The 18362-nt window shown below is 61.2% G+C and overlaps 1 protein-coding gene across 1 annotated transcript in view; it reads left to right on the forward strand.

The window, feature by feature from the left end:
* The window catches only part of CASZ1 (castor zinc finger 1), a 147592-nt gene that overhangs the window by 61940 nt on the left and 67290 nt on the right, over positions 1-18362 (forward strand). The window lies entirely within an intron of this gene.

Genomic DNA, 18362 nt, shown 5'->3' on the forward strand with positions numbered 1-18362 from the left:
CCCTCTCTGCGTCCTCACTCACGTGCTCTGGGCTCTGTTCACTTCCCATGTGGGTGAGCCGAAACCTTTCTGGTTGCCCTCCCGCCCCCCCCCCCCCCCCCCAGCCATCCGCTCTCCCTCTGCTGTCTCAGCTCTGAGGGTGGGAGGCAGGCCGAGGGCCCAGACCGTTTACATGACATCTCGGTGGGATCGGCAGGGCCTGGCTCACCCCCTGAACCATTTTCAAGACGGGGAGAAGGCCAGGGAAGATGCCCTGCTTTCGGGCAGCTGCTGTCCAGCCTCTCCCTGGCCTCCCTTCCGCGTGGGGACCCCCCAGGGCCTGGAGCGGCCTTGGCCGGGGCCCCGTCTCCGCATCTCCTTTCCCGGGAGCCCTGGGACGCTCCTGCAGGAAAGGAATGCTAACAATCTGCTGGTGTAGTGAGCTGGCACCGTACCCAGGCGGGGCCGCCCGGTGCCAGAGCCTAGTAAAGACGCTGGCGAGGGCTGCGCTCCCCGTGCTCGGAGTTTCCTCCGTCCGGATTGGCGTGTGGCCTTCGCTGAGCCTGGAGGGCCACCCCCCTCGCCGCCTCCCTCGGGCGCCAGCAGGAGGCCCACGACAGACAGCCGTGAATAGGGTGTGGCCTTTTGTGACAGGAGGACCGAGGTGTGGGGTGAGCCAGAGAAAGACGGGGACCCCGAGCTCTGGCGGTCGGTCGGTCGGTCGGTCGCATCGGAACAGGGGAGACCTGGCCTCACCTCCCGGAGCCTCATTTCCTCCTCGGGACAACGCGGGTGTGAGGAGCGTGCCTCCCTGCCGGGGTTCTGCTACCGCCGAGCGAGGTCGTGTCTGTGTCGAAAGGGCTTCGCCCCGCCTGGGACTGGATAAGCCCTCGGTAAACGCGGATAATTAGCAGTAGTAATAGTAGTGGTTGTAGCTACCCCATCGGTGGTTTCGAGGAGTCAGGGAGATAATGTATGTAAAGCACTTAATACGCGGCCTGACATACAGTCGGTGCTCAGCGAATGGTAGCTGTCATCATTATTATTACTGTTATCATGGTGACTTCCGGGTGCACTGAGGCGGAGCCCCGCGCCTGCCCTGAGCCCCGCCTGCTCTTGCTGCGGAAGGCACCCTGGGCACGCCGCCCCCCTGCTGAGTCTGGCTGGTCCTTCCACAAGGTTCCGCGGACCCCCCTCACCCCCACGTTTACTCTTAACACCTGCCCTCCTGCCTTTGGGGCTCCCTGCCTCCCCCTCCTGTCCCCATCGTCCCTCTGTCACTCACGGGTCCAGGATTCCCTGGGCACCTCCTCTCTGGGGTTCCCTGGCAGAAAGGGCTCCCCCCCCCCAGCACCCAGCTTCTGCCTCCCACCCCAGCCAGGCCTCCCCCAGGCCTGGAATCTGACTGGGTATTGTAACATAGTAGCTGAATGAACTCCGGTTTCAAAGGTTAATATCAAAATCTGGAGTGGATTACCTAAAAATTACTTACAACACCATTAAAATTCTGAACTCTTTTTGTTGTGGCTGTAAATTAATTTAAAATGTCAGGTTTTTTGAGAAATCCAATAAGAAATTGAGCCAACAGAGCAATCTGCAAACTGTCTGGCAAAGAGGAAAGTGTGTCTCTTCAATCGACAAGGAAAAATATGGAGCTTAACTGGAACCATATGGCTTAGTACTTGAGAGAAATCTGCTGGAGAGGGCGGGCGGGAGGGGGAGCAGGGCGGGGGGAGCCCAGCTGACAGCCACACACATGCAGCGGGAGGCCAGAGGGGCGCGGGGCCAGCCGAGCGGTGCTGGCGCTGCCGAGGGGCCTGGCAGGCGCCTGGCACCGGGCCTACTTGGCTGCCCCCTGTCCACGGTCACCGGGCTGCCCCAGGCGGCGACTTGGTCGGTCCAAGGTCTTAATACGTTCTCGCTGTGTCCACCCGGGGCTCCTGGGCCAGCCCGGGAATCCTGCCCCGACCTGGGGGAGCCCCGGCCCCCCCCACTTCCAGGGCATCCAGAGTCCCCGTCCGCGGCAGCCACCTGCGTGTTCGCGGGGGCTGCCTTCGCTTAGCCCTCTGTGCGCCTCCTCCCAGCCGCCATGTGGTCCCCATTACCCCTGAATTCCCCCAGATTTACAACACATTAAGTAATTTGTAGGTTATTTCAACTTCAATCTGCTAAAGTTGAGAAAATCAAAATTAAATTCAAACCACAAGGGAACTTCAAAGGAAGAGGAAGAAGAAGGAACTTGAGTGTGTTTTCTCCCTCAGGTCCCCGTATGTCCCCCTTATGTCAGCCTCTGGGGGCCCCCACCGCCTGCCTCCCCCTATGTTTCCCCTCTCCCGACCGGGGCCCCCCTGGATAAGGCACAGTGCGCCCCCCGCCCCCAACCCCTCTGAGCGAGGATGCAGAAACCGGGGGGCAGCGTGGGGCTTGTGCTGTGCGCCCAGCGGTTTGGGCTGGGGAGAAATGTCTTGAACGTGGGCCGCTGTCTTTGCCCCAATGCCTGAGCCCCCACCCCGGCTGGTTGGGTGACTCCGCAGCTCCAAAGCCTGCCCGCTGTCCCCGCCCGTTCTGGGGGAACCTCTCCCGGTGCGGTGCCGGCGCCCCGTGCGCCTGGGACAGCTGACAGCTGGGAGGTGCCACCTGGCCCCTCGGTCTCCTAGCTCAGGTTACCTTATTTTGCTTTCTCCCCTTTAAAACAGCCTTGTAAATACGCAAACCCTCGGTGCCAAGCACCTCCGGCACGTCGCCAGGCTGGTAAATATTTTAGCAGTGACTTGGTAACAGTTGTGTTCACTTTGATTTCCGCAGAAAGGTTCTGGGTGCTGGGGAGGGGGCCATGGGGCAGGATCCGCTGCCTGTTTACAGTCTGGCTCTGACCACGTGGCCTTTGCTCCAACCCGGTGGACTGTACGCCGGGGCATCTTCAGCGCCGGCGTGGTGTTAACCGGACACCCCTTTCCGCAAAGGTGGGGGACTCTCCCGCCTCTCTGCCAGGGCCCCATTGGGGTAACCGATTCTAGACTTGTCCCCACCAGGAACCTGAATGAGCTGGGAGACTTGGGCAGAAGTTCAGGTGGGTGTGAGTTTGGGGGTTGACCCATGCTGATGTGGTTTGGACTTGGGAAGAACCCCAGGATCCAGGGGAGGAGGGCTCCGGGGTTGGGGTGCCTAAGGTTAAGGCAGTGCTGAGTTGGGGCGGCCGCCTAAGATGGCCGAGTAAGCTGACGGGGAGAGAAGCCAGGGTGCAGGTGGGAGTTAGGGGACATCAACCATGGGACAGGGTGTCTAGACATCTGTGCCTGAGGGCCCCGTACCAGGGGAAGGACGGTGGGAGAGAGGGCCGAGCAAGACGGAGACAGAGAGGGAGCGAGCTTGGGGGGCCCTGGGCGCCGTCCTTCCCTCGGAGCCGACAGCAGCGCCTGCCAAAGCAAAGCTTCTCTCGCCCAGCACGGGAGCCCGTCTACCGGACCCGACCTCTGTACCCCGGGCCGCCGTGTCGGTGGGGCCTGTGCTGCCCCCAGGCTGGGCACCGGGGGAGGGGGGGGCGCTGGGTGGGGGGCAGGCATCTGGCGTTCACAGACTGCTCAGAGCCACAGCCACTCACTCCTTCGTTTTATGGGAAGTTTGAACACACAGATGGGTTGGTCTTAAAGGGGCTCAAGATCATGGCACAGTGAGGCCACGTTGATGCTCCCCGGACCCCAGCGACCCATAGGCTGTGCCTGAGAGCGCCCGCTGGGTGGGCATAAGCTAAGGAGCAAGGCCTCTCGTTCAGCTAATGGCGGCGGGCAGGGCAGGGGCAGGGAGACGTGGGTGCTTCCGGGCTGAGACGGGCTCAGGGTTCGATGGGGACCCTTCATCTCATCCCACTCGGGTGGGTGGGGCCTTCACGCCCGACTTTACAGCCAGAGCGCCGTTCCGCTGACCAGCCAACCTGCTGCCACTCCCCGGCCGCCCACCTTCCCCCTTTGGCTCCTGGCGCCACGGTGCGCCTCCCGTCTGCGCCCACGCACACCCCATTGGTGCTCAGCCCCCGTGGGCGCGAGTCAGGTGAGCGGCAGACGGAGTGGCAGACCCGGCTCCCCTCCTTCCCGGCGGGCCCGGTGCCAGGGCCGGGCTCTTCCCGGAAGGCTTCCAAGCTCCCCCGCACGGCATCCTGCTGAGCCTGTTCCCGGGGTGCGGGGGCAGGCCTTTTGGGGGGAGAGTGTCTGCCCCTTGCTGCCCTGGCGCCAGCTCTTCCTGGAGGCCCGTGGAGTTGCCCGAGGGAGGCAGCTGGGCCGGGGCGGCAGGCCGGGATGTCTGAGATGGGAGTCACCTGGGACGCAGCTACCTTCCTGCCACCACCGCGTCCACGAGGGGCCGTCTCGGGGCCCTGGCCGATTGAGACCGGTGCCCACCAGATGGCTGTTGCTTCGCTGTCCCTGTGTCTGAGGCTGAACCGTAACTTTTCCTACAAGATGCAGAGCCCCGCCCCCGCGCCCCCCCCCACCACCAGGGCCCTCGGCTGGGCCCAGCACCCATGGAGGCGCTCAGGGACCCAGGGACCCTCAGGGCTCTTTGGCATTGCCCACTGTGGCTTGCCACACCCCGGTTTTCAGTGTCCTTAGAAACTAGGGGAGTCCTAGGGAGGTGTCGGGAAGGTGGGAGAGGCCGCCTTTGAGCGCCCCGAACTTTGGTGGTCGAGCGTTGGGAGATCAGCCTTCCCAGCTACTGGGCCCCAGGTCTCCCCATGTCCGCCGCCCCCCGGGAGGGAAAGAGGCCGCTTGAACACATCTTCTTCCACTGGAATCGGGAACCGCGTGGCCCCCAGCACCCTCGTGTCTTCCGCAAGACGTGTCTCTCTCAGCTCCCCCTTGGCCCTTGGGAAGAAGGGTGCCCGTCGGCACTCACTCCCCGCCCTGCTCTCCCTCAAGGAAGCTCATGGTCCTGCTCAGGGGTCTGGGTTGCTCAGGGGAGATGAGGCTGTGACAGCTGACCCGCCCACTTCAGTCTGGTGACAGGGGGCGGGGGTGGGGTGGGGGTGGGGCTAAGATGCAGGTGTCTGCAGAGAGGCCTGGTAATCTTCAGACATTTCCATCGATTCCCTGTGCCATCTTAAGGAGAGGATGCCATGCCCTGCCTCAGTTTCCCCAGGGGGCTTCTCTCACCAAGTGCTGTGAGGAGCGCGAGGTGTAAGATACAGTGCGAACAGCGAGAGCAGAGAGTGGAGTGTGGTAAGCGAGAGGACCCAGGAGGCTCCCCCTCTTTCCTCTGACCCTGGACAGGCCCTACCGCCTAGCAGGCGCGAGCAGGCGACTGAAGCGCAGCTGTGCTGCAGCAAGGCCGAAGGCGGGCGGCTGCGGGTCCGGCCGCCCCTCAGATCCCAGGAGACCGGGCCCCGCTCCCTCCTCCGTCTGTGGGAGACGGCAAAGTTCTGCAGGCTGTTGGTGACGGGCCCCACGGGACGGGGACCAGTGGGAACCTCCAACCTCGCTGACCCCCACACGGACCTGGTGGGGAGGGACCGACAGGTAGCCGGTCGCCCTGTTTCTCCTTGATGCCCGCGTGGATGCGTCCCGGTTTGAGCTCCCCGAGAGCCGGGAATGGAGACCCTATGAAAATGATGATATGTGACAATCAGTCACAGCAATTAGTGTTTTGGTTAACAGGCCTTTTTTGTTTTCTCTCACCCAGACAGAATGTCACAAATAAATCCTCTCCTGCATTTGCATATTAATTGGATCGGAGACGTCAAGCATCTTTCATTAAAGAAAATGATCTGCATATTTGGAGACATAAAATAGTTATTTTGATGGGTTTTTTTTCCTAAGATCAGGGGGTGGGGGAGGTAGGTGATGGGAGCAGTAGAAATCGAGGTAGAGTGAAATCAGAGCCAGCCAGGCCCTCCGTCTGGAGTTAACCCTGTGTAGTCGATGGGCCACGCCTGGGCAGAAGCTCATTAATATGCAAATAAGTCCAGGAGCCCAGGGGCCCCTAGGCCAGGACGCAGGGGGCGGGCCGATGGTTGTCCTGCTCTGCGCATTTGCCCAGGGCCGTGGGCAAGGGGACCGGTCCTTGGTGTCCTGGCTCGCCTTCCCCAGCTCCCTGCCCTCCCGCGCTCACCTTGGCCCCTGGGTCAGCCCCCTTCGGCTCTCCCCTCCCCCTGGGCTTACCCCTCTGCGCCCACTCACTGCATCCTTTCTGACCTTGGGCTTCCCCAGGCCCTTCTCACTGTTTGCCAACAACCCTCCCTCTCCCCCGATGGAAAGTTTTCTGGGGGCAGCAGAAGCAAAGACTGGAGTCATTATCACACACACTCGAAATAACCCAGAAAGCTGCTGGCCCATATTAGGGCATGAGTCCCGGCGGAAAGCTGAGTGAATGTACCGTTTTTTGATAGGCAAACCTGACTGCCGCCAATCACCCTGGCTTCCCCTCCGGCCTGAAATCCTAGGTTTCTGTTGGCTGGTTTGGCAGGTTCGCTGGGCAGGCCCCGGGGACCACCTCCTCTGGACATTTCTGAGCTCCCCGGGCTCGTGGGGGAGCCTGGCAGAGAGGCACCAGCCTCTGGCGTCCCAGTCTCTGTGCTGGAACCAGCCCCGAAGCCACGCTCCCTATTGCTGTGTCCCGGTGGGAGAGGTGCTTAGGTCGCGGTGATGATGGTGACGGTGACGGTGGTGACGACGATGACTGCCGCCGCTTTTTGCACGTAGAACATGTGTAGACACTCCGCTAAGGGCGCTGCCCTCATGGTCTCCCCGAATCCTGACCGCAACCCTCTGAGATAGGCACTATCATTGCACACGTGTGATAGATAAAGAAACTCAACCTCAGAGAGGCCAGATAACATGCCCATCGGAGCCCATCAGAGATCGGGACTCGCAGCCGGAGCCGAGCTCCTCCCGCCGGGCTGCGGGGCCTCCGGGCAGTGCCGTGGGGACCGGCGGGCGTCGGGCTCTGATGGCAGCCGCCGGCTGTAAGTTCAGCGCAGGAGGTCAGAGGACTGGTGTTGAGACTGTCTCCCTGCACCCCTGCCTCCTCTCGCCCCGAGAAGCCTGCCCGTGTTCGTGCGGTTTGCCTTGCCCTGAGGGCTGAAGAGCTGCCTTCACTGGGTGAGGGGGGGCCCTTGAACCCCGGGGGTGCCCCTTCCAGCCCTTCGAGCATCGCCTGTGCCGTTCGTGTGCAGTTTCGCTTGGAATATTGACGTGCCCGGTTCCTCTATACCCTGCTGGCTCTGAGCCCACTGCGCCAGACTCGTGAGCTCCTGGGGACCGGGCCCAGTTCCGGGTGGAGCCATGAATCGACTCATCTGTGCACCCCCTTCTCTGAGCCTCAGTTTCTCTGGCACAGAGGGCAGGGGTCTGGGAGTAATCGGCTCATCTGCATAGATGCCCAGTGCAGGCCTGGGACAGTGCAGGCCGTCAGTGCCAGCCGGGGCGGGGGGGCGGTTGGGTCTCCTCTCCTCCCAGCGGGTCAGGACCCTGGGAGGGTCGCCGGCGCTGGGGACAGAGGTGACTTTTCCTAAAGCACCTGGCGGCTTTGCCCCAGCTGGTTTCATTCCCACCGTCCGTTCCTCAGCGACTCCGGCGGCATGTGCTTCCGGCAGGGCAAGGTGGGGGGGCCTGGTGGCCCTCAAATTTGGGGTTCTTGGAGAAGGGGCCTGGGGTGCCCTCCCTGGGGAGCAGGTGGGCAGGCTGGGTGTTTTATGGGGTCTGGGGGAGCCCTGCGGCAGCTGTCTCTGTTAAATGCCAAGAAGCCAAGTGGGTTTAATATGATTGTAGCTGCTGCTTTGATAAATCAAAATAATTAAAAATAATAAATTTGATTCCTCAACCAACAGGCTGTGTGTGGGCGCAGGGCCCGGGCTGCGAGCTGAGGCTGGGGAGGTGGAGAGGGCACTGGGACACGGGAGGCCCTGTCTTTGTGGCATCATCAGCGGGGAGGTGGCCTAGGGGTAAACGTTGCAATCAAATTAGGGGAAGGGTGTCTCACTGAGCAGAGCCGCTGGCCAGCCTGAGCCACACTCGGTTTCCTCATCTGTCAGGTGGGGTGATCGCTCTGCCCGCCTCACAGGGCCGTGCGAGGAACCGGGACTGTGCTGAGCCCAGTCAAGCTTGCTGGGCACCCTGGTCAACCTCTCGGTCCTGTCCTTGCCACCCGCTTTGGTCCTGCTGCGGCCGAGGCGACCGAGCGGCCTACCGGGGACTCTTCCTCCAGCTGCCGGCTGTTGACCTAACAGGATTGTTCTGTTTATGAGGACATCCCCTGTTGCAGGACGTGCCTATTGATAGCTCTCTTCTGGTTCCAGAGTTGGGGCAGGAAGTACATGCTACTCCCTGTGGACCCGAGTCCCTGCTCAGGGTGCCAGCAGCAGGGGTGGGTGGGAGTTGCAGAGGGCAGCCGGCCTCTGCCCCCTGCCCTCGCCCCCTGCACGCCCGTGGCAGCCGTATTTGGAGTCTGATCCAGAGGAGCCTAAGTAGGTGGAAATCTGAACCGAGTGGAGGGAGCAGGGGCTGATGGGGAGGGAGGAACCGGGTGTCTGTCTCTTTAAATGCACTTTGTGTCAGTGTGATAAGGAATTTGATGGCTTTATCAGAAATACCAAAGCTTTATTTAGCAGGGTGAGGCTCACACCACTCAGCTCCACACAATCTGCTGATAAATTGCAAAAAAGAAAAAAACCAACATCTCACCAACACCCAGCACAGCGAGGGAGGAAAGGTGAGGCCGACGGGAGGGCAGAGAAGCAAAGCTGGAAGTTTTGGGGGATCTTGGAGCTGTAGGAGGCGGGAGTGGGGGGTGGGTGTGGTGGGAACTGCCGGGCTTTCTCCACAGTACGAACAGGCAGGCGATTCTTCATTCCCCAGGACCGTGGTCGGCAAACTGCGGCTCGCGAGCCACATGCGGCTCTTTGGCCCCTTGAGTGTGGCTCTTCCACAAAATACCACGGCCTGGGTGAGTCTATTTTAAAGAAGTGGTGTTAGAAGAAGTTTAAGTTTAAAAAATTTGGCTCTCAAAAGAAGTTTCAATCGTTGTCCTGTTGATATTTGGCTCTGTGGACTAATGGGTTTGCCGACCACTGCCTCAGGAGGCCTCCAGTCCCGGCTCCGGCCCACCCAAGACTCAGGTGACTCCCTCCGGCCACCTGGGCTGTCCGTGCGGTGAAGGCAGGGCCAGCGTGGGATGGGGGTGTTTGACAGGATGCAGGAGAGACTGTTAGGCAGTGGGGAGTTACCCATCATTACAACTCTGAGAAAGGGGGTCCCCAGTCCTCACACCATGGCCGAGGAAGCTGGGAGGGGAGGGAATGCCCGTGCAGGCCAGGACTCCGTGCCCAGGGTGAGGGCTCCGCCCAGGTCACAGGGGGAAGCCAGGAGAGCGGTGGCATGGCCCTGCCTACCTGTGGCATTCCAGGACTTTCCGGCTCCCTGCCAGTTGGGCAGCTCTTGGGGACCCCCCCCCACACACACACACACACACACACCTAACCTGGCCAGTCTGGATCTCTTGTGCCTTCTGGAGCCAGCAAAAGGACACACCGACGTCTCCATTTCTGTTTCTCCCTCCTTGAGCCTTCCCTGTGAGCCCCGGTGCCTTCCTGCCCTGCTCTCTCCGGGGACCCTGCCCTCCTCTGGGGTTCTGGTCGGCGCCCAGGCTCACACGCAGCCACACTTGGTGTCCTCTTGACCGTCCATACCACTCCTCCCCCCCCTCCCCCGTGATTCTTTTGATGTGAGCAAACCAGATTGAAGCCGTGGTCCCCACCCGCGCTTCTGAGCCGTAAAGGTGTTCCTCTTCCCACCAGCTTGTGCATCTAACTTCCCCTGGAAACTGAGGCAGGTCTCGGCGCCCGGGGTCCAGGCGAGAGCCGTGTAGAAAGGGAGGGGGGTGGGGGTTAGGGGGGGTGGAGAAAGAGGCCTCTCTGCCGCTCGGGCATCCTGGGGGCGCCCCTCAGCCTGGCTGCACAGGGCCCTTCTCCTGGCCACGCTGTCCGGCTCCCGGGCTCCTCATCCCGTCCTGATGGCCACCGTCGGGGAGAGCCAAGGCTTTGTGGTCCTCACCATGGGCCCCCCCCCCCACCCATGCTCTTCCCGTGCTGAGAAGGGGAGGTCTCTGCCTGCATGTGCGTCCCCAAACATGGCCCGGGGGGGGGGGCAAGGCTTTCCAGGGCCCACGAGCTGACCCCTCAGACAGGATGGAGGCTCAAGGATGCTTCGGGGGCAGTTACAGGGACCCCGAGTCAGACTGACCGAAGGCAAGGGGACGCGGAGCTGCGAACAGCTCTGTGAGCACCTCTCCCTGGAGCCGGGGAGGGGCCCCCGGGAGGCAGTGAACCCGAGGGAGGCCCGGCCACGGCGAGGCCAGCAGGCAGGGGCTGGCCGCAGGTCGGTCTCAAAGCAAGGCCTCAGCTCTGGATGGTGGAACAACAGGATTAGTACAGCTGCTTAGAGAGGGGAAACGCTGGGCGGAGAAACAGGGGAGCTGTGGGGGGGGGGGGGCGGGGGGGGCGCGCTGAGCTGGCCAGGGAAGGGCAGAGGCTGGAGGAAGCTGCGGAAAGGCCGCGGCGGGGAGACAGACAGGAGGAGTAAGTGGAAGTGACAGGGTCAGGCCAGACCTTTGTCCTGCAGCCTGATTAGAGAGCCTGCCCTGGATTTCTGAAACTTTGGGATGTTGTCCGACAAACCGGAGCTTAATTCTGCCAGAGCGCCGGGCGATTAGAATTGACATCCCGGGAGCACATTCCCGGCTGGGCAGGAATCCAGGCCCCGCTGGGAAAAACCTGTGAGAGCGCGGCGGCCCCGCGCTGGTGGCAGGGGTGGCTGCCGGGCCCCGTGGCCACTGCAGCCTGTGGGTGGAGCCGGGAGCCTTCGAGGGCCGGGCTGTGGCCTGGAGGCTCGGGCCGAGCGGGCGGAAAGCGGGGAGGCACAGCTGAGCCACTGGGAGTGGGAATCCTGGTCCTGTGCCTTTCCTCAGCCGTGCGGCCTTGGGAAGAGCGCTGGCGCGTGTCGAACCTCAGTTTTCGCATCTGTAAAACGGGACAGGGTCTGCCTTCTGGGCCACCTGGACTCCCTTTCCCTTGAAGTTAGAGGCATAACCTGGGGAAGCCGGGAGGAATGGGTTAGGCTGTCCTTCACTCTCAGCCGCAGCAGCCCCAGGGCCTGCTGGAACCAGGACTCCTCCTCCGCTGAGCTCCCACGTTGGGTGGCCCCGGGGATGCCACCCCAAAAGAATGCCCCAGCCCAGCGCAGGCGGGTGAAAGTTCCTGCCACCGCACCGTGGGGGGCCTTTCCAGAAGCTAGGCCTTCTCAGCCGGGAGAAGCCCACGGTACCCCTTAGGGATGGGCGCCTCCCTCTCTCAGAGCTCCCAGGAACCCCTGCTCCGACGAAGGAAGCCCGGAGAAGCGGCGTGGGCCTGTCCCCAGGAGCTCCCCGTCCACACGGCTGCCCTCGGACCAAGAGATGGGGTGGGAGGGCCCGAGGGGGGGCCACGCACGTAGCCCCCCACCAGGCTGTTTCTAGAAGAGAGAGGGCCATTCCCCACTCCCCCCCCCCCCCCCCGATTCTAACGACTTTAAAATATTGGTAAATATTTTGGCTGCGGCAGGCTCTCATGGCAGAGAGCGAAGCTGTGTGAGTGCAGGACCTACAAATTATTTATTAAAGACCTGAGAGGCAGTGCAATTATGTGGAAAGAACCCCAAAAATTAAATAAATAAGTAACAAAATAAATAAATAAGTGCCGCACTGGCCTCTCGAAGGCTCGGGGAGCTGCGTACATGATTGCCGTCTTGATGAAATCCCCCCAGATGTAATGAGCTGATTTTCTGCTGTTAATATTGCATCTGCTGATGAAGGATTCGTTAGGATAATGGAACGAAGCTAAAATATAAATGACTCCCTGTCAAGAAGCAGCTTTTGTTTGTTGATCTCCTGACAGTTCGCGGGCCAAGGCAAGGGTTTCTGTGTGCACAGCATTCGGGAGCAGGCGGGAGGGTGGGGTGAGGGGTGGGGGGCTGCCCCAGAGGCCCGGCTCTGGGTACCCTAGGCTTTCCCTGCGAGGCGGAACTCCCGCCCCTGGGGAGCCCTGGAGCCCTACGGGTGGGGAAGTCATGCTCTCAGACCCTCCTTCTCCATCCGCGGGCAGCTCGTGGCACCAAGACGCTGGGCGGCAGCAAAAGTTCTCTGGGAGCCTGGGAGAGAGATGGGTGGGCTGGGACCCACATGTGAGAGGAGATCAGTGTGTGTGCGTGTGTGTGTGTGTGTGTGTGTGCGTGTGTGTGTGTGTGTGTGCAGGGGACCCATAGCACTGGGCAGACGGAATGGTAGGCACTTGAGTGATGTGTCCTAAGGGGAGGCCCGTCGCTGGAGGCATCCTAGCCTTCCGATGGTGCCTTTTCCCGCAAAGGTCCTGCGAGGCGTGGGCATACGTCGGGCAGTAGTTCACGCGGTCACGGATGGAGGACAGGAGGGCGAGAGGATCCACCTGAGATGGTGGCTTGGCCTTCCTGCCCCTTGCGTGGCCCTTCTAACACGTGTGCTGGGCTGCCACGTGGCGAGAAGATGTACCCTTGTAGCCATTTGAAAGGGCACAGTTCAGTGGCACGAAGGACCGGTACCATGTTGTGCAGCCACCACCAGGATCATCAGCCCAAACAGAAACTCTGTTCCCATGAGCAGGCACTCCCCACGCCGCCTCCCCAGCCCCTGACAGCCACTCCCCTGCTTCCTGTCTCTGCGGGTGTGCGTGTTCTGGACATTTCATAGACATGGAACCACACAGCATGTGCTTTCTGTCTGGCTTCTCTCACTGAGCATGAACGTTGTCAAGGTCCATCTTTGTTGTAGCGCATGTGAGAAGGTCATTATTTTTGTTGTTAATCCGCACCCGGGGATATTTTTCCCATTGCTTTGCAGAGAGAGAGTAGAAGGGAAGGAAGGAGGGGCAGAGAGAGAGAGAGAGAGAGAGAGAGAGAGAGAGAGAGAGAGACCGATATGAGGGAGACACATGAATTGGTTGCCTCCTGTAGGCGCCCCGATGTAGGAAGGGAGGGGGGGCCCTAACCCAGGTACGTGCCCTTGACTGGGCATCGAACCTTCGACCCTTCAGTGAGAGGTCCAGTGCTCTAACCACTGAGCAACACTGGCCAGGGCAGAGGATTTCATTCTCTTTATGGCTGAACAATATTCCATTGTGTGGTGGTGTCACGTGCTGTTTATCCAGCCACCTGTCGATGGGCAGGCGTTTGGGTCGTGTCCACCTTCTGGCTATTGTGCCGAGAGCTGCTATGAACATGATCAAGCGAGTGTTTGCGTGCCTGCTTTCCGTTCTCTTGGGTATAACCCTAGGAGTGGACTTGCTAGATCTCTCCCTGGCTTCTCAAAGGCAGGGGGGCCCGCGAGCTAACGCAGGCGGCCTTTATTGAGCACCTGCTATAGCGTTGTTTCAGGGGGTCTTCGTGACAACCCGAGAGGGCGGCTCCGTGAGGCGTACCCCTGTTCTCCAGGTCTAGGACAGTATCACGCATAAAGCAGGTGCTCAAGAAAGAGGTGCCGAATGAGCTACCTTTGAGGCAGGGACGCGTGTACCCCCATTTTCCAGGGGAAGCAGCCTGCCCACCAGGTCACGGGCAGTCCGTGGCAGAGGCGGGCTCCAACGCGAGGCTCACCCCCTCTGCCCTGTGTCTCGTATGCCGTACGTTTCATCTTCCTCGCGCCAGCACAGTGTCATGCATGTAGTATGTGCTCAATCACTACCTGCCGATCACCGTGGAACAGGGTCGGGGAGAGACTAAGGCTGTTTCCCTGGCCGAGCGCTGGGGCAAGGCCCGGAGCCCTGTCGCCTTCCTGTGCATCTGTCTGCAGAATGCACCTGTCTGTCCAACCAGGCACCGCCTCACCCCACTGGAGCCCTGAGCTGGCAAAGGCCGGATTGGACGCTGCCGGGCGCCCCTCCCAGCACCCGGGAGAAATCTTGCTGACTCCTTGGCCAGAGCCACGCCTCACCTTGACTTGCGAGGCCCTTGGACGGAGGGGAACAAACTTGCCCACCGACCTGGACCCGTCTTCTGGGGAGAGTTCGGGTCCCGCCAGGGAGAGCCGAGCCGCCTCTGCCTTCGGGGAAATGAGGAGTCCTTCCTCCTCGGGGTGTCAGGAGGGGTGGGGAGGCTGGCTCTTCCCCTGGAGGGAGCCCTGAGGGGGTATGGCAGGATCCCATCCCGTCCAAGTCAGGCCAGGTCTGTCTCCGTTTCTGAGATGGGAAGAGAGAGGGCCAGCTAGGCGTGGGACCGCGCTGGGCACACGCGCAGAGGCGCGGCGGCCTGGGCCGGGGCGGGAGGCTGGGATGGGGAGGGAGGAGAGTGGAGGCCAGAGGCTGGCGTTGAACCGCTGCAGGATGGGGGGGGGGGAGGGTAGGGGGGTCAGCCGGGCACCTCCCAGCTTATTTACTTACTCATTTAAAACTGTCCTCTGCGCCAGGGCTTCTGAGAACAAGGTGGGAAAACCCCTTTCCTGTCCCCAAACCACTGGAGCCTCCCTCGTGACCCTGGGCAGATTTCTCAGGATTCCGGCCAAATTCCAGAGCCGGACCCGAGACCGGCTGACTCCCGGGGCTGGCGGCCACCCCCACCTGCCACCTGCCTGCCTTGGGGTGCTGGCTCCTCTGCCCAGGCTGGGCAGCTAACCCACCCTGGCTGCCGCCTCGTCCATCCGTCCGTCTGTCCGGACCCGGCACCTGCTGGAGTGTGCGGGGCCCTCGCCCCTCCTTGTCCCGCTCTCCACGGAGTGAAGTTCCCGGCTCCCGATGACCTTTCCGTTCTGCCCGGTTATGCGGTGGCTGTCCCCCTGGCACGCATCCCCTGGCGGCCGTCGCCGGGGTAACTGCTGGGCCCCTGGCTCTGGCCTTTCTCCCCTGGTCGCATTTCCATTCTCTCTGTCTTTCTTTCCCCCTCTCTCTCTCCCTCCCTCTCTCTCTCTCATTCGCCCTCTCTCTTTTTTTCACTCTTTTAACATGGTTTTCCTAAAAAGTTTTTTAATCAATCAAATTTGAGGCAGAAAATAGGTTTTGTCACGCCTGGTCCCGGGGTGGCGAGGCTCCCACTCAGGCTCCTGACAGCCCTCCTTGCAGGAAGGGGGCCAAACAGAATATTTCTGGGGGAAGTGCCCGTTTCCATGACACTCCCCTTGTTGTCTGTGCGCCCCCCTCCCCGAGCTGCCCGGCTGACATGGCCTCAGCGCCGTGAAAGGCCGGCCTGGGAGAGGGGGTGTGTGAGGCGGGGGAGGGGGCAGAGACAGCGCCGGGGGGTAGATGGCGGCCGGCAGCTGCCCCGAGCCTCCATGGCCTGAGAGGGCTGGGAGCAGGTCGGGCGCAGGGACCAGGAGCCTGGCCTGGGGCTGCATAATCAGCTGAGCCTCATGCATATGGGGCCTGGGAGCCGGGGCAGCTCTCAGAAGCCACGTCCTGGGGTGTCGGTGGCCCCACAGCGGGCACTGCAGATGGATGAGGCCTCTTCGGGGCTTGGTACGCCGGGCCCAGCCCCTTCTGCACCCTCCCTCGGCCCCTCCCCGCCTCTCCCGACCTTCCTCTCCCCCTGGCCCCTGGCAGCCCCCTCTCCACCATCCCTGTCTTCCTGCTCGCCCTCCCTCCGCTCCAGCACCCCTTGTGCAGGGCGAGCCTCGCGTCCCTCCCAGCTCCCAGGCCCATGCCCCCCCCCCTTCCGCCCCTGACAGCTCCCTGGATCTTCCTGGGTCTTCCTCTCCTTCCCACTTTCCCGCTTCCTCCTTCCATCTCCATCTTTCACCCTCTCTGCTCTCTTCTTGCTCTTTTATAATTAATGATTAGTTTTAATTGGTTTGCTTAGGCAGCCTAACAGCAAATTAACAGAAGCCAGCCCAGGGCTTCCAGGCTGGAGTGAGAGACCACTGGGCTTCGGGCCTGGCCAGGGGAAGGCCTTGGCAAGGCTGACCGGTGGACTCTGCCTGGGCCCGTGGGCTGCCTGGGCGGGCTCTCAGAGGGAGGGCAGGCCACACCTGCACAGGTGCAGCGGCCAATGGGAAAAAGGCAACAGGATCTTCCCACTCAATCGGGCTCCGTTAGTCTGGGTCCTCTGTGTCTTATTCTCCCCGGTCCATGTTCTTGTTCGTATGCAAGGCCCTGGGCACAGCCTCAGAGACCTGGGTCAGGGAGAAGAAGGGCGGGCCTGCCTTTAGACTTTGGTTTTGATCCATCCGTCCTCACTCATGCCGTGAGCAGAGGGGTCAGCGGCTTGACACCTCGGGGTGGACACTCTGCTTTTTCACTGGACGGGAGGGAGCGGTCACAGGCTGTTGTTGGCTCAGCTGCCTGCCCGCTGTCAGCCACCACAGCCTGGGAGCTCCGGGGCCCGGTTCTGGTTCTAATTTGCTGGGTGCCTCTACAGAGAACTCAACCTCTTGGTCCTCAGTGTTCTGGTCAGAGTACTTAGGATAAAGAACATTGGGTGGGTGGATGGATGCATGCATGGATGGATAGGTGCATGGATGGATGGGTGGATGGGTGGGTGGATGGATGGATGGATGGATGGATGGGTAGATGGATGGATGGATGGATAGGTGGATGGATGGATGGATGGGTGGGTGGATGGATAGGTACATGGTTAGATGGGTGGATGGGTGGATGGATGGGTACATGGATGGATGGATAGGTACATGGATGGATGGATAGGTGCATGGATGGATGGGTGGATGGGTGGATGGGTGGATGGATGGATGGGTGGATGGATGGATAGGTGCATGGTTAGATGGGTGGATGGGTGGATAGGTTCATGGATGGATGGGTGGATGGATGGATGAGTGGTTGGGTGGATGGGTGGTTGGGTGGATGGGTGGATAGGTTCATGGATGAGTGGGGCGGGTGGGCAGCTGGCAGAGAATGGATACATGGGTCATGATTCCTGAGCATGTAACTTCTCTTCTTAGCCAATAAGAGTGTGCTTAACTTCAACCTTCCTACGTGGAGGGGCACCGCTCTCCTGTGTTTTCCCGCCTTGCCGAATCCTTCCTTCACCACGGCAGCTTTCTGATTCTTTGTCGGTCTCTGCCCAGTCAGTCACTCACACGGGCCAGAGCCAGACATCAGGGACAGCGAGAGGCAGAGAGAGACGGAAAATGCCAGGCAAGAATACAGAGATGAAGTTGAACTTCTCGGGTCCCCACTGGGGTTCCAGAATCCACCCGGCATCCCAGGTCCCACCCAGATACGACCTCTCTGCTCCCATCAGCCGGGCCACCTGCCGGGGGGGCGGGTGAGGGACAGAACCCCAGCTCACCTCCTGGTCCCCACCCGGTAAACATCGCTGCCCCTCCCTGTCCCTCCTCCACCCTGACCAACTCCTGGAAAGTTTCCTCCCTGATGGCTCTGTGCGATCAGATCTGCAAGTTGCTCTCTAAGCTTCTTGTCACATTTTGACTTAATGAAGTGCAACTGCTGAGGGATTTGGGTTCAGCGCTCCGGTCTCCGCGCTCCCTTGTTGTCAGAAAACAGGGTTGGTTGGGGACGGCAACACTGCGCTGCAAGTCGTTATCATTCCGGTCAGTCTGTTTAACACAAAATTAAACAAAGAACTAATTAGTGCCTCATGAATTAATAAATGCACAGTTGCCGGGGAGGCTGGGAGGGGAGAAAAAGGTGGTGGAAGGGAGATACTGGAGTTGTGGAGTTGGGGGGCTTTGGGGGTTCAAGGGAGGCTAGCCAGGGCGCCTGGAGAGATCTCAGGCAGGCGAGTGTGGGATGGACAGGACAGTGATGCCGCCCTGCCGGGTCCCTGGCTGGCTGGCCGGCTGGCCGGGATGGGAGCCAGGCCTGCCCAGCGCCTCTCGGTGGAGTCCCGGGGCTCCGGCCCTCGCCCCACCCCGTGGCCCTGCCCTGCTCTGCTTGGCCTCCACTTCCTCCATCTCCTCTCCTGCTTCTTCCCTTTACCACTCTTCCCGCCTCTGCCCCCCCCTTCCGCCTTGGCATGGCTCCCCCTTCCTCTCTGCTGCCCCCTCTCTCGGTTGGCACAGCTCTCTGCAGACCCCAGCTTCTCACCATCTGGATCAGATGGGCAGGTCTCAGAGGCCCACGGGGCAATCCTCCCAACTGCTCGATGCCCGGCAAAGCCCTGTGTCCAGCAGGGCGGGCTCTGCCCTGGTGGGCACCCTCTGCTCAGGCAGCCCAGCAAAGGCAGCAGAAGCTGGCGGAGGACCCAGCCCTCCTTGGGAGGACGTGTCAAGTACGATTAATGTTCTCTGTCTAAGTATGTCCTGAGGAGGGCGGCGGGCAGCAGGACTGGGTGCAGTCCCCAGCCCTGTGCAAGGTCACCTCACCTCTCTCTATCCCCCAATCTGATTTGGGGATTACGCGGCCTAAGGAAATGGGTATTATTCCTCTTGCA

This window comes from Cnephaeus nilssonii (genome assembly GCF_951640355.1).
Source record: "Cnephaeus nilssonii genome assembly, chromosome: 7".
Taxonomy (NCBI): domain Eukaryota; kingdom Metazoa; phylum Chordata; class Mammalia; order Chiroptera; family Vespertilionidae; genus Cnephaeus; species Cnephaeus nilssonii.